We start from the raw sequence: 14,503 nt of genomic DNA, 5'->3' as shown, positions 1-14,503 counted from the left end.
GCCAGGATCAATGTTTGAAGTTCAGGGAATCTGATTTTGGCTCAATAAATGGAAGTGCATTCTAAGAGTCAGACTTCTTCAGAAACACACTCGGCTCTCAGTGAGGAAGATACTTTTTGTCCATAGTTGAATGCAGGCATATTTTATCTGTAAGAATAGGGGGTACTGACATTAGATTACCTCAAAAGTTGTTCTCCAACTCTGAAAGTTTAGAATTTAGGAATATAGTAAATAGTGCTTAATATCAACATAGTACTAACTGTCATTTTGTCATTTGATGGAACTTCAGAAGGAGCACCCACATTTTACAGCCTATGGGTGATCACTATTAATAGAATCTGTCAGTGTCTTGGTGACAAACCGATTAATCAAAATTATTTTTGGTTTACCAAAGTACAAATATACTAATTTTCAGTTAAAAGGAAAAGTGTTTTTCTTTCATTTTGAGAAAATCAGTCTATAAGGAAGCATAATGAATGAAAAAAAGTATGGTTCATAGAAATTCTTGTGCAATCGGCACAAAATACAACCCTCCCCCAAACAAACAAGCAAACAGACAGACAGACAGACAGACAAACAGAAAATTTTGTTGAATGCAGACATACATGAATGAATGGTATACATTCATTAAAATGTTTGTTGTAGGAAAAAATGAAATCCCAAATCTTAAATATGATTTATAGAGACTCATTAAGTCTTAAACAGGATAAAGATAAGAGGAAGACAATTCATCCAGAAGAGGGAGATCATCAGTAGGAGGCTGTATTAGGGCCCATGAATGTACACAAACAGTCCTTAAATAGGCCATAGGAGTACAAGGGAAACTGCCATAAAAGCATGATAGGGAGCATATCACTTTATCATAGTTGCAGGTGGGACCACAGAAGTGGGAATGGGACCATGACCGAGGCATGTACAATATGCTAAGTGAAAGAGCTTACAAGAATGGCTTAAGAGTTCTCCAAGTCAGTCAGGAGATGCATTACAACAGTGCAACTCTATTCTCCCACTCTCCACCAAGAATTCCCCTTGGCAACGCCCTGAGGGAGAGACTGCCCTCCCTGGGCTGGCTTTAGGGAGTGGTAGTAATCGACTTTAAACACATTCTGCCAGAGGGAAAGGCTATCCACATTGCAGAAAGAAGTAAATGGAGGCTGAATCTAAGTGGAGACTCAAAAATGGATTTTGGGCTTCCACTGTAACCTGTAGCCTTCTTGCAAGCTAAGTGCTCAGAATTTAAGCTGTGGTATATATTTGAAATGACAGTTCTATTCATTTATTTCTGATGATCACTTTTTGAGTACCTATAGGCATGCAATGAGTCAGAATCAACTGAATGGCAGTGGATGCTTTAAACAAGTTATTCATTGGGTTATACGTTGTCCTTAATTTCAAAAGTCTCGAATATAGTTGCGATAGACCCTTGCCCCCAAAGCTAAAGGCAATACAACATGTTAAGTGCTGCAGTATGGGTCTTATCAAAATGCTATGGTAACTAAGAGGTTTGTGTGATTAATGTATTAATTCTGCTGCTGTGGGGGTTGGGTGGAAGGAAGGAGTTGATGGGAAAAGCGGTACTATGGGGGACAACACTGGAGACACAGTATAGGTATTGTGCCCGATCTGAGGCAAAACACTGAGGGCATGCAGCAGAACAGCAAGGAAAGCAGAGCAACAAAGTCCCCAGGAAATACCAAAAATAGACCGTGGGACCAGCGTGTGGCTTTCCATCAGACTCAACCGGAAAACACTCCTAAAGGTCACTAAACAGACCTTGAACTATTTACAGGCTTTTCTTTTTTGTCGTTGGTTTTTGTTGTTTTGTTTTTCTTTTGTAGCTTTGTCTTGCTCTGTCTTGTTTTTTCACTCTGCAGGTCTATCTAGAGAAGACAGGTGAGACAAACCATTTGGAGGAGAAAACAGCGGGAACAACAGTTTAAGGGGGACATGAGAGAGAGGGAGGTGGGAGAAAGGAAGTGGGTGCTAACAACTTCAGGGACAAGGGAACAACACGTGACTAAAATTGATGGCGTGGAGAGTATAGAAGGCCTGGTAGGGCTTGATCAAGGGCAATGTAACCGAAAGGAATTACTGAAACCCCAATGAAGGCTGAACATGATAGTGGGACAAGAGGAAAGTAAAAGGAAGTAGAGGAATGAACTAAGAGGCGAAGGACACTAATAGAGGTCTAAATACAGGCATGTACATATCTAAGTATATTTATCTATGACAATGGGGAAATCGATCTATGTGCATATATTTATAAGTTTAGTATTAAGGTAGCAGATGGACATTGGGCCTCTACTCAAATACTCCCTCAATACGAGAACACTTAGTTCTATTAACCTGCCATTCCATGATGCTCACCTTCCTGATACGATCGCTAAAGACAAAGTGGGTGCATAAGCAAATATGGTGAACAAAACTGATGGTGCCCAGCTATCAAAAGATATAGCATCTGGGGTCTTAAAGCCTGGAAGATAAACAAGCGGCCATCTAGCTCAGAAGCAACAAAGCACACATGGAAGAAGCACACCAGCCTGTGTGATCATGAGGTATTGATGGGATCAGGTATCAGACATCAAAGACCCAGAACAAAAAGTCAAATCATTTTGGATGAGGGGGAGTGCAGAGTGGAGACCCCAAACCCATCTGCAGGCAACTGGACATCCCCTTACAGTAGGGTCGCAGGGAAGTGATGAGCCAGTCAGAGTGTAGTATAGCACCGATGAAACATACAACTTTCCCCTAGTTCTTTATTGCTTCCTCTCTCCCACTATCATCACCTTACAAATCCGGCTAGACCAGAGCATGTACACGGGTACAGATCAGAGCTGGAAACACAGGACAGATAAACCCCTTAGTACCAATATTGAGAGTAGCCATACCAGGAGGGGAAGGGGATGGTGGGGGGGGTGCATAGGGAGAACCAATCACAATGATCTATCTCTAACCCTCTCCCAGGGGGATGGACAACAGAAATAAATGTGGGTGAAGGGAGACATCGGTCAGTGGAAGACATGAAAAAAATATTAATAAATTATCAAGGGTTCATGAGGGAGGAAGGGTGGTCAGGGAGGGGAAATATGAGAAGCTGATACCAAGGGCTCAATTAGAAAGAAAATGTTTTGAGAATGACGGCAACAAATGTACAAATGTGCTTGAAACAATGGATGGATGTATGGATTGTGATAAGAGTTGTACGAGTCCCCAATGAAATGATTTTTTTTTTAATTCTGAATAAAACAAACCCCAAACTTCTGTCAGAAACTAATAAGGAGAAGGGTCCTGTAAGATGTTTGTTTTTTAGTAGCCACAGATTTTTACTAATTTGAACCAGATATTAAAGGATCATTTAAAGGCATTTAATGAGGCATTGTCCCACATTGCTACTGCTAGGAAGTTCTTCCTTCTCCCCTGGAAGACCAACCTGCACAATTCCACTTCTCTATACTAAAATTGGCCAGTGTCTAATAATTACTCTATTGGCTTAATAATGTGATAGGCAATACACTTTGAGTGCTTAGGCTGCTACGTTGAAATATTTAAATACTATGTATTAATTTTCCTTAAAAATAACCTCTGTCATTTCACAGCCAATTATTCGTTTTATGGAAGTAAAATTATGAAAAGCATGGCATACAATATGCAGATTCATAGTGACCATTCAGGATAGGGTAGAACTGCCCATGTGGGTTTCTGAAACCAACTCTTTTTTTTTTTTAAGTTTGTATTTATTTATTTATTTTTTAAAATCATTTTATTGGGGCTCATACAATTCATCACAATGCATAGATCAATTGTGTAAAGCACACTTATACATTTGTTGTCCTCATCATTCTCAAAATTCGCTTTTCTCTTGGGTTCCTGGAATTAACTCATTTTCCTTTTTTCCCCCTCCCCCTCCCTCCCCACTCTCCCCTCCCTCATGAACCCTTAATAATTTATAAATTATTATTATATCTTATCTTACGCTGCCCGGCGTCTCCCTTCACCCACCCTTCTGTTGCCCATCCCCCAGAGAGGAGGTTATATGTAGACCTTTGTGATCAATTCCCCCTTTCCACCCCTCCCTCCCCTCCCGGTTGAAACCAACTCTTTACAGGAGTAGAAATCCCTATCTTTCTCTCATGGGATGGCTGATGGTTTTGAAGCACTGACCTTGCAGTTAGTAGACAAAGCCATAAGCACCACACCCCGGGGCTCTGCAGTGTACTGTTACTAACAAAAGGCACCTCCACCGTCTATGGATTTGCCTTGCCTGTTTTGCCCAAGGAAGAAAGGGAACAATCTTCTGGTCAAAAGGATGAGAATCAAGAGTTAGCCACTCCTTCCCGTGCAAGCTTGCCCCACAGAAGCTCCTTGGAAGATCAAACGGCAAGTAGCACCTATAGCCTGATAGATTTTTATAATCAATTAGAGACTCCCAGTAAAAGAAAAAACAATTAGAACAATATCAATTTCACCTTATAGTCAGAAATCTTCTAGGGTTATTAAATGTGCAATTAACCTCTACCAGTTTTAGTTTAGCTTTCAATTGTGCTAGTGTCAAAATGTTGTTCCACTTGGATCTACCAATTTTTCCATTACAGATTTGATTTTTTTGCAGAATGGTTTAAAAAGCAATAATTTAATCCACATTCTGCTAAAACTTTTAATACAAGCACTTTACCCAGATGTATTTTTTTTCTGGCTTAAAAAATCTGATTTTAATTGCAAAACTCATTTCTCAAAATCAATTCAATAAATAAATGCTATGGTTTTCCATTGATCATTCCCTCCCCCTTCTTTTAAACCCAAAGGAAAACATGGACGAACAACAAAACACGTCCTCTGCGTAGAGGCTCCTTTAATGTCTTACTTTGGTGATGTCTGAAATCAAAACCAAATTGTTTCAACCAGCGAGAGAGCTTGTGCTTGAAATAGCCAGAGCGCTTGTGTTTTGCAGTCATTTCTTGTGATGATTTTATTTTGTTCCTCTGGTATGCACCATTGTATGAACACATGCTAAGTAAGGGCTGATGTTTAAATATACATGCTTTGGTTGCTAAATCTGCCTCTAGTTTTGTCTGGGCTAACCATTGTTTCTGCAGTTTATGTGGGAGTGGCTAAGACTGGGATGAAGGGAGGGACCGATGAAAAGTCGCTAGAAGAGATAAACTTCTTTTGTGTGACCTTGCTGTTTGGGGCAACATGTATTATTTTCTCCTTTGAATGCCTTTATAATGGAAAATATTAAAAAAAATTAGATTAAACTCAACAAAGCAGAAGTTATGTATCTTTTACTAGATGCAGACAAGGGCACATTGATTTCTGGAACAGTTGAAATGATCTCTAATATAGTTCCTATTGAGTGAGTGAGTGGCTTAGGCTCACTCGCTGGATCTTGTTAAGACGACATGGCGATGATAGCATGTGAGGTGTTTTGGGCTATAATAAGAGATATATTTATGTCATCATATCATAGCTAAAGCACAAAAAATGCTGTAAGTATATTTCACATACAAGGGCAAGAGCTCCAGCACTCGGGCTACATTAAGTACAGTCTCTCCGCCGACTCTTATGGCCTGGTTTTCCTTCGGCTTCTTCACATTCAACTTCATACTCAAAGTCCCTCCCACTGCTATAGTGTTGATTCTGACTCGCAGTGACCCTCCGTAGATTTTCTGAGACTGTATATGGTTTCAGGAGCAGACATCCTGATCTGTTTCCTGGACAACAGCTGGTGGATTTGAACTGCTGACCTTTCAGTTAGCAGCCAATGCCTAACCCACAGTACTGCTGGATATACTTGCCTTTTCTATGTCACAGGGAGTCCTCAGTTCAGCTTGCCAGGAAGGAAAATAAGATTTAACTTGACTTAAAATAAATGTCAACCTCTGTTTAGAAAGGGAATATGCCAGGATTTCCTTTTCAAAGGAAGAGATAGTGGATGGGCAAACTTCTAAAAAAGGGAACCCATTTAAAAAGATAGCAAATGCAATTTACTTAAAGACACGTGTTCATGTACTCTCTCACACACAGTGTTACACACATGCAGACATACCAGAAACCCAGAGAGAGCCTCCTGTTTTTCTACAACTACTGTGATAGCTGAATTCTGGGTCAACTTGGTTGGACCAGATTCTCAGTGACTTGACACCCGAGGCCTAGTAATCCCCCATGATAGGATCTAGCATAATGTAATCAACTCCATGATGTGGTCTGCTGAGATCAGCTGAGCAGTTGCAAGAAAATGTGGGTGCAGTGTTACCCACGTACTGAGGTCACAGCCCTGATTCAATTGGAATGAGTGAAAAATATATTGTTTTCTGGGTCTGGTTCCTGTTTGTAGACCTCTGGGAACCATCCCTGGCCTGCCGTCTGACCCCTTGCCCTCACTTCTATAGTTGTGTGAGGCATTTTCTTGATAGAAATTCTCTCTTTCCCTGCGTGTGTCACTGGTTTTGTCTCTACACAGAACCCAATCCAATGCAAGCACAATATGCTTACTCGAAACTTTTTGTTTCATAAAACTTCTGAAATACTTCAGCAATCCATATTGTAGGACATGGAGTACAGAGGGGTTAAGCGGGGATTATTAGACTTGGGTACTATTTTTTTCTCTTCACGTTTGGCAAGTTAGAATACTACAAGTAGCTCTTCCCCATTCATAGTCTCAGGTTTTACAAAGATGCATTGGGGATAGTGATATTTGCCTGACAGGAGTCCAACTTTTGACCAAGAGCCTCACTCACGCTCACCGCCACTGAGACAGTCTCAGACTCACAGGGACCCTACGGGACAGAGTAGAATTGACCCCCAGGAGTCTCTGAGACTAAATAGTTACAGGAATAGAAAGCCTTGTCTTTCTTCCATAGATAATTAACCATAGTGTATATAAAGTGACTAGAATAATGTGTAATTTATGCTATCAGTTAATAAATTGAGCTATTAAAACTCTTTATTTTGTGTGATTTAGAGCCCAACAGCTAGTATTTTTATTTACATGAAGACATATTGTTGTGTTGTAGGAAATATTTTGAGGCACTCTTTGAAGAACTTGGAAATAAGATAAATAAATATTTTCTTTCAAAGTTAAACTAGAAAACTGACTCGGAACAAAACAAAGAGAGCTATGTAGTCTTTAAAAAGTAAGCTTCCTCAAACTTCAGTCATTGGTAAACTGCTTCCACAAAATTAGTGCTACCTACATAATACTTTTACTGTTATTTACTACTTATTTATTAAATCAATATTTTATAGGACCACAATTTTAAACTAGTTACCCTCATCTATGTAATGCTCTTTTGGAAATAAGGGTGTATATATATAATATATTATATATATTTTCTATTACTTTTTTTTACTATAAATGTGAATCTGTTTATACAAAAAGTGCTCATTCCTTTATCAAGATAAATGAAATGGAGGAATCACTGACTTCAAGAGGCAAAATGATTATAAAACCTACAAAACTGACTTAAATTTGAGTGAAGCGTTTGCCACATTTGAACAAAATGAATGTATCAATCAAAAAAGGGAATTGGCCAGGCATGGAATGTACCCAGTGTGAGTCATAGTGGTAGACAGCAGCTGTCAGCCCCAGCAGTCTTCTGGGTGCATGGTGCCCCACCAAGCAGATGTGAACAGCCCAACCCTGTCACAGATCTTTCCCTTTTGACAGATATATCAGGCTATCAGAGCGAGACACTTATATTCTCTGAGGTTCCACATATTCATTTGTCATATATGGATAATACATGATGAAAACTCACTGCCATCTAATGGATTCTGACTCATAGTGACCCTATAGAGCAGAGTAGAACTGCCCATTTGGGTTTCTGAGATCATAAATCTTTTACAGTGTGGAGAGTCTTCATCTTTCTCCTGTGGAGCAGCTAGTGGTTTTGAACTGCTGACCTTGCAGTTAGCAACCCAACATGTAATCTACTATGCCACCAGGCCTCCTTGTAGCTAACATAGGATTCTCAAAGTGTTTCCATTCCCGAGCCAAACTCAATACCAACAAGTTGATTCCAACTCAAGTATAAAAAATATGTCCACAATAAAAATAAATAAAAATGTTCTAAAATTTTTAAAACTGCTTAACTCTAATTTGCATGATCAATGGCTTCTTCATTGCAAATACCATTTTTCAACCATATAAATGGTGGCTATATACCTGGACTTACCAGATGGAACACACAGGAATCAAATAATGAAAGTAGAGTAGCTAAGGCAAATGGAAGAATTGAAGGAGGTAAAAGCTGAATAAAAAGATTCCAAAGGGTGGCTTACGAAGACAAAGTAAAGGCTTACAGTGGGATGTGGAAAGACTTGGCGTCATAAAAACAAATGGAAGAAATGTTCAGCAGTTCCCAAACGAAGAGCAACTGAAGTGGGAGAAAGCCTCAACTTTTAGTACTGAATGATTCTATGGAAAATATTGTATGATACAGAAGGAATCAAAAGAAAATGGAATGAATACACAGAGGAGTCACTGTACCAAAAATAATTGGTTGCCCAGCCACCATATGATCAAGAACTGAAGTTATTGAAGAAAGAAGTCCAAGTTGCACTGAAGGTTTTGATGAGAAACCAGCCTCCAGGATTTGACAGACTAGAATTTGATGCAACGTTGGAGGTAGTCACTCATCTATGCCAAGAGATTAACCAACCAACTTGAAGAGATCCATATTTGTGGCCATTCCAGAGACAGATGGCCCAACATAACGTGCACATTATTGAATAGTGTCATTAGTATCAAATGTAAGTGACATTTTGAAAAGGACAGGGTTCAAGCTGGATTCAGAAGGATCGTGTGTAACAAGCGGTATCACTGTTGATGTTAGCTAGAGCTTGGCTTATAAGAGAAAATACTAGGAAAACTTTTACTTGTGTTTTATGGACTATGCAGAGGCATTTGGATGTGCAGATCATAAAAATATATATGGACAATACTACAAAGAATGAGAATTGCATCACACTTAATTGTGCTCCTGCAGAATCTGTAATACAGCCAGAAGACTGTTGATTAGAATACAAGGGAATACTGCAGCTTTTAAAATGAGGAAATATGTGCTTCCTGGTTGCTTCATTCTTTCCCTATAGTTACTCAATCTGGATGCTGAGTGCATAATCTGAGAAACTGGACTACGTGAAGAGGAAGATGGCAGCATGATCGGAGGGAGGTTCGTTAGCAACCTTCCATATGCAAATGACACAACCTTCATTGCTGAAAGCAGAGGACTTGAGGTCCTTACTGATGAAGCTCAAAGGCGTTGTGCTATTTACATTATCGGAACGAACCAGTCCCTAAAGAAAGACTAGTCTTGGTCACCAGAAATCCTGACCCATGGCCATCAAGTGCATTTCAACTTATAAACACCTTAAAGGACAGCATAGAATCGTTCTTTGGGGCTTCTGAGACTGTCGGTCTTTACAGGGGCAGACAACATCTTTACCCTGTAGTGTAGATGGTTGGTTCCAACTGCTGACTTTGTGTTGTATCCCACAACGCCACCCGGGCTCATTTAATTTTGATAAAGTACACCCCAAACCAAATACAAACTCACAGTCACAGAGCAGATTCGGACGCATTGCTAGGCAACCGAACATTTCTGACACCAAACCTTTACCGAAGCGAACAGCCTCATCTTTCTCCTTCAGGAGGGCTGGTGGTGTTGACCTTGTGGTTAGCCGTCCAGTGTCTAACCCACAGTGCAGGCAGGGCTAGGGTCAGCAAAAAAAAAAAAAAAAAGGAGCGAGGAAGCTCCTCAGTGAAACGAATTGACATAGGGCTGCAACGGTGAGTTTAAAGTTAACAATTATGACGATCCTGCAGGAGCCCGCGGTGTGTTCTTCCAGTCACTGAGTCAGGACCTTTAACAACGGCCCAACAACGGAAAACAGGGCGTCTGTGTGAGGATAAACAACAGGCTCAAAGCCTGCCATGAATGCTTTAATGGTGGAACTAAGGTGAGGAGGGCTCAAAAGCCAGGATTCTTCCAGGGTTGATAGGTGTGTCTTGCTAAGAGCGCACATGGCCACACTTTGCGAGCTCAGTTACTGCTCTTTATTCAGCTCTAATTCAAAGGGATCCTACAGCAGAGTAAAGAATTACCCTTTTGGGTTTCTGAGATTCTGTCTCTCTACAGAAGCAGAAAACCTTTCTTTCTCCCTCAGTGTGCCTGGTGCGTTCGAACTGCTGATCCTGTAGTTAGCAACCCAAAGCATACCCCACTATAACACTTGGTCTCCTGAGGTTCCTAAATTCCAGGCATGGGATTAGGAGTCTGCATTTGAGTACAACATTAGAAGATTCTGATGCAGATGGCCTTCTTTGATGCTTCTTGCTCTCGATTGTGCAATCACTCCATGAAGTAACCCGAGGGCAAGTTCAAAATAGCATAGTCACATGTTTGAAAAGCTAGCCCACTGACTTCTCTCAGGATTCAGGGCACGAGGAGGAGTGCTGTGAAAGGCATGGGATATTTTGTATGGACTGTTGCTGTCTAGGCATCTGGTAGTTACATAATTTGGTGTCAATTTGGGACTTGAGGCGATTAATAGTAAAGGGGTGATGTCTAGTCTGTCAATCAGATCATAGCCAATGAGGCCTCTGTGTGGGCCTGGCTTTCTCCTGGGAAATCTGTTTTTTTCCTTCTTGGAGGTGGGAGAGACTTTCTCTCTCCGCTCACTCCCTTAGAGATGCTCTACTGACTAGACAGATGGCACTCCGCCCTGGGAGCTGGAGAAGCCATTTGGACCTACCCTGATGCAACCAGACCTGGAGCCAGAGAAGCCAGGTAGAGACCCCTGCCAGTGCTGAGATGCATACAACGCCACTGGATCCACAAGACTTCTAACCCACTGGCCTGTGGTCCTCCTGCATTCGGCATCATTGCATGTATTTTGTGAGTCTAAAGAGGTCTTTATAGATTGGTATTGTACATATGGGCTAATATTGGACTTATAGACTTTATCTGGAATGGACTGGGACATTTTCTCAATATTCAATTGCTCACATACAGGAACCTCTTTCTTATCCACATATGAGTGTCCATGAATTTGTTTCTTTAGTCTACCCAGACAAGCACAAGGCACACAAAGGGGACCGTTATCTGGGCTCTGTTTAAGGACTTGTACAATGTCTGCTCATCATTCAGCTCACACAAGAAATCCCAGGAGCATTTGCCCTGGAATTCTTATTCCTTTTTTTTTTAAGTAAAAAAACTGGACTCAAAATGTCTTATATTAGGAAAGAATTCAGCATCAAATGTTTCTATTTGCCCTTATATGGATTTTTCTGAAAGCTCTGTCTAAAATACCATGTTCTTTCTATGCCATATTCCTTGTGAACACAGGCAACAGGATTCTGCCCTTGGATGGCTTTCAGGGGATGAGACAGAACAAAACAACAAAACACTTTGTGTTTCTTTTCAACTGCACAGATTTTTATCATGTTCAGGTCAGGGTGAAGTTCAAAATGCTGCTCATTTGAGAGCGAAACTTTCTGTTTCTCAGATGTTATGAAAAATCAGAGAGTCAAGGAACTACAAGAAAACACTGACAGCTACTTTGCACTGATTATGAACTGAAAAAATGGTAGATTATGTTATATATGAGTGGACATTTACACACGAATGCTTGTGTTTAATTCATATTTAAACCCCAAAGTAGAGGCCCATTACTCTGGCAAGCAGGTGGGCATTTGTTCAGAAGTCTGACTTTCTACATAGCCATCCCTGTGTAAGCGGAGCCAGTACGGGATTTCCCCTCAGGGCTATGGAAAGTGGCAGGAAGTGACCTCTCAATTGAGTCATTGTTAGGGGAAAGGTTCCAACCATCTTTCCCTCAGCCTGGTTTGAGACACATAATCAACACGTTTGTGTGGTACTGAGGAGGCCCCAGTCGGGGCAAATCCTTACCCAAACAGCTCCTTTTCATTGAATCTTCTCTTTTGCCTAGCATTTGTATAGCCTCGGGAAAGATCTGAGATGCAGCACTTCCAGGAATGGTTCTCCCTGTCTTCGAGCTTGTAGTTTTCTTCACTCAACCTGAGAATTTTTCTGTGGATTCTTATGATCTCCCTCCTGAGCGCAGCAGCTAAACCGAAACTGCTGCTGTTGCAATGATTCCGACTCATAGCGACCCTCCTGGGCAGGGTAGAAATGCCCCTGCGGGTTTCCAAGACTGGAACCCCTAAAGCAAACAGAATGCCTGATTTTTCTCCCAGGAAATGGCTGCTGGTTTTGAACTGGTGCCTTGTGGTCAGTAGCCAAACCAGCAACAAGCATTACTAGCTAGATACAAGATGATGTTGTGCCAGCTTGTACTTTGTTTCTTAATTTTTACATACACGTGTCTTCTCTCCCAAGTAGATGAATGTTTCTAGAAGGTGTACATGTCTTTCATCACGTTTAAATGACTTGTAACTCCAAATTTTATTCAAAGCGGTGGAACTTCAATTTTCTCACACGTCCGGCAGTGCCGGTGATGACAGGCAGAGGGGTTTTTCCCACGGCCCTTTTCCTTAGGAGGCTTTGAAAATTACTTAGACTTCAAATTCGATCTGACTTCCGCCCTGGGTTTTTGGTGTTGGTATGACTGCCATGGTGTTGCCACGAATATGTAGTGATCTTCTTACAAGACGGGGAAATGAAAGTGGAATAAGGCAGGACTAATTGTGGACAAAATTTGAACAAGCAAGATTTGTGTTGAGTATCTTAAACCCTCTCGGTGCTAGATCAGTTCTCTAGAGAAGCAAAACCAGCGAAGCTACACACTTTGGACATGTTGCCAGGAGACTGCAGTCCCTGGACAGAGACATCGTGCTTGTTACTTGGAGGGGCAGCCAAGAGAGGAAGGACCCCAAGGACATGGATTGACACTGTGGCTGTATCAATGGGCTCTGGCATAGGAACACGTTATCAGGATGTCACAGGACCATGTAGTATTTTGTTCTGTTGTGCATAGGGTTGCTATGGGTCAGAACTGACTGGATGGCAACTAACAAGGACAACAACTTTATGAATAGTGACAAACTTATCCACATGCACAGAGACAGTTATTAGTGCCTTTAGGTCACTAAAACCTGGACCTCGGATCTTTTTATCTGTGAAATGAGAGGATCGACATACCAGGCTACTTTTTAGTTCAATTCAGCTCATAAATTCCATGAGTCCATAAATTCCATAAATCCAATTATATGGATTAAAATATACTTATTCTTTTGGTCAGGCAATCATTAGTTTTCAAAAAGAAATCCACTTAGATATAATTTGTTCAGCAGTAAGTGCTTAATAAACTCTGATGATACGCCAGTACTGAGTTTCTGCACAGAGAAAATAGTAATGTCAAAAGAAAGGGAGGAAAGAAGAAAAGGCGATGAAGGAGAGAGGAAAGAGAGGAGGTAATTCTTATTAACCTTTATATTCCATAGTGTACACACACACACACACACACACACACACATATATACTTTAAAAGTTTGTGATGAAATTATTTAAAAATAATGAAATATTTCCATGAAGTTTTGGAACCATGTATATGTAAACCAACCCACTGCCCCCAAATCAATGCTGACTCATCTCCAAAACTTCAACTCACTGTCATGAAGCTGACCCTGACTCACAGAGAACAAATTGGGTTTCTGAGGCTATAAATCTTTACAGGGCAAATAACCTCATCTTTCTCTCTTGGAGCGGCTGGTGGATTTGAACTGCCAACCTTATCCAACAGCTTACCCAACAGCACCACCCGGGCTCATTGATACCTCTCTCTACCTATGCCTGCAGCTTTCTCTAGATGTGTCCTGGTGGTGCCATGGTTATGCTTTCGGTTGCTAACTGAAAAGGTCTTTGGTTCCAACCCCCCAGGCTCTCTGTGGCCGCCGGCTTCTGTAAAAGCACCTTTGGAAACCAAGGAGCAGTTCTAGCCTGGTCTATAAGGTCACTGTGGATTGTATACATTCCATGGTAGTGTGTTTGGGTCAGCACACAAGTGGAAGAGCCATGGCAGCTGCAACACGGAGCTGAAACTGACTCTCAATTGTGAGGAGCGTGCAGGACCAGGCAGCGTTTCGTTCTGTTGGACACAGCGTCACTGTGAGCTGAACCTCTGATGGCACCTAACAACAGCAAGCCGCCGGGACAGGCCAGAAGGTGACCTACATGCTTTCTATCTGCTGTCATGGGGGTCAAGGGCAGACAGTTTAGCCAGGTAATGAAACAATGAAAGAGGAGTTTTAAAGGGATTAATTTGGCAACAAATCACAGAATTGGCTACTATGAAACGGAACGGAGGCAAGAAAACCACTTTACAGGCTTGGCCAGAACCAGACAACAATCACGCAAACATAAAAGGGATACATTTAAGAGACTGTAAGAACAAATCGATAGACTCATATTTAGTATGACTTTTAAAAGACCTTTAAACTAAGCTAAGGCAATTTGATATTTCAGTAGGTTCGTATTAGGTAGCTCTTACATTAGCAGAGATTAATTTATTTCATTCATAT

This window comes from Echinops telfairi, unplaced genomic scaffold (assembly GCF_000313985.2).
Source record: "Echinops telfairi isolate 266 unplaced genomic scaffold, ASM31398v2 ScPeMD7_7469;HRSCAF=8507_1, whole genome shotgun sequence".
Classification (NCBI taxonomy): domain Eukaryota; kingdom Metazoa; phylum Chordata; class Mammalia; order Afrosoricida; family Tenrecidae; genus Echinops; species Echinops telfairi.
Note: the sequence above shows the minus strand (reverse complement) of the source record.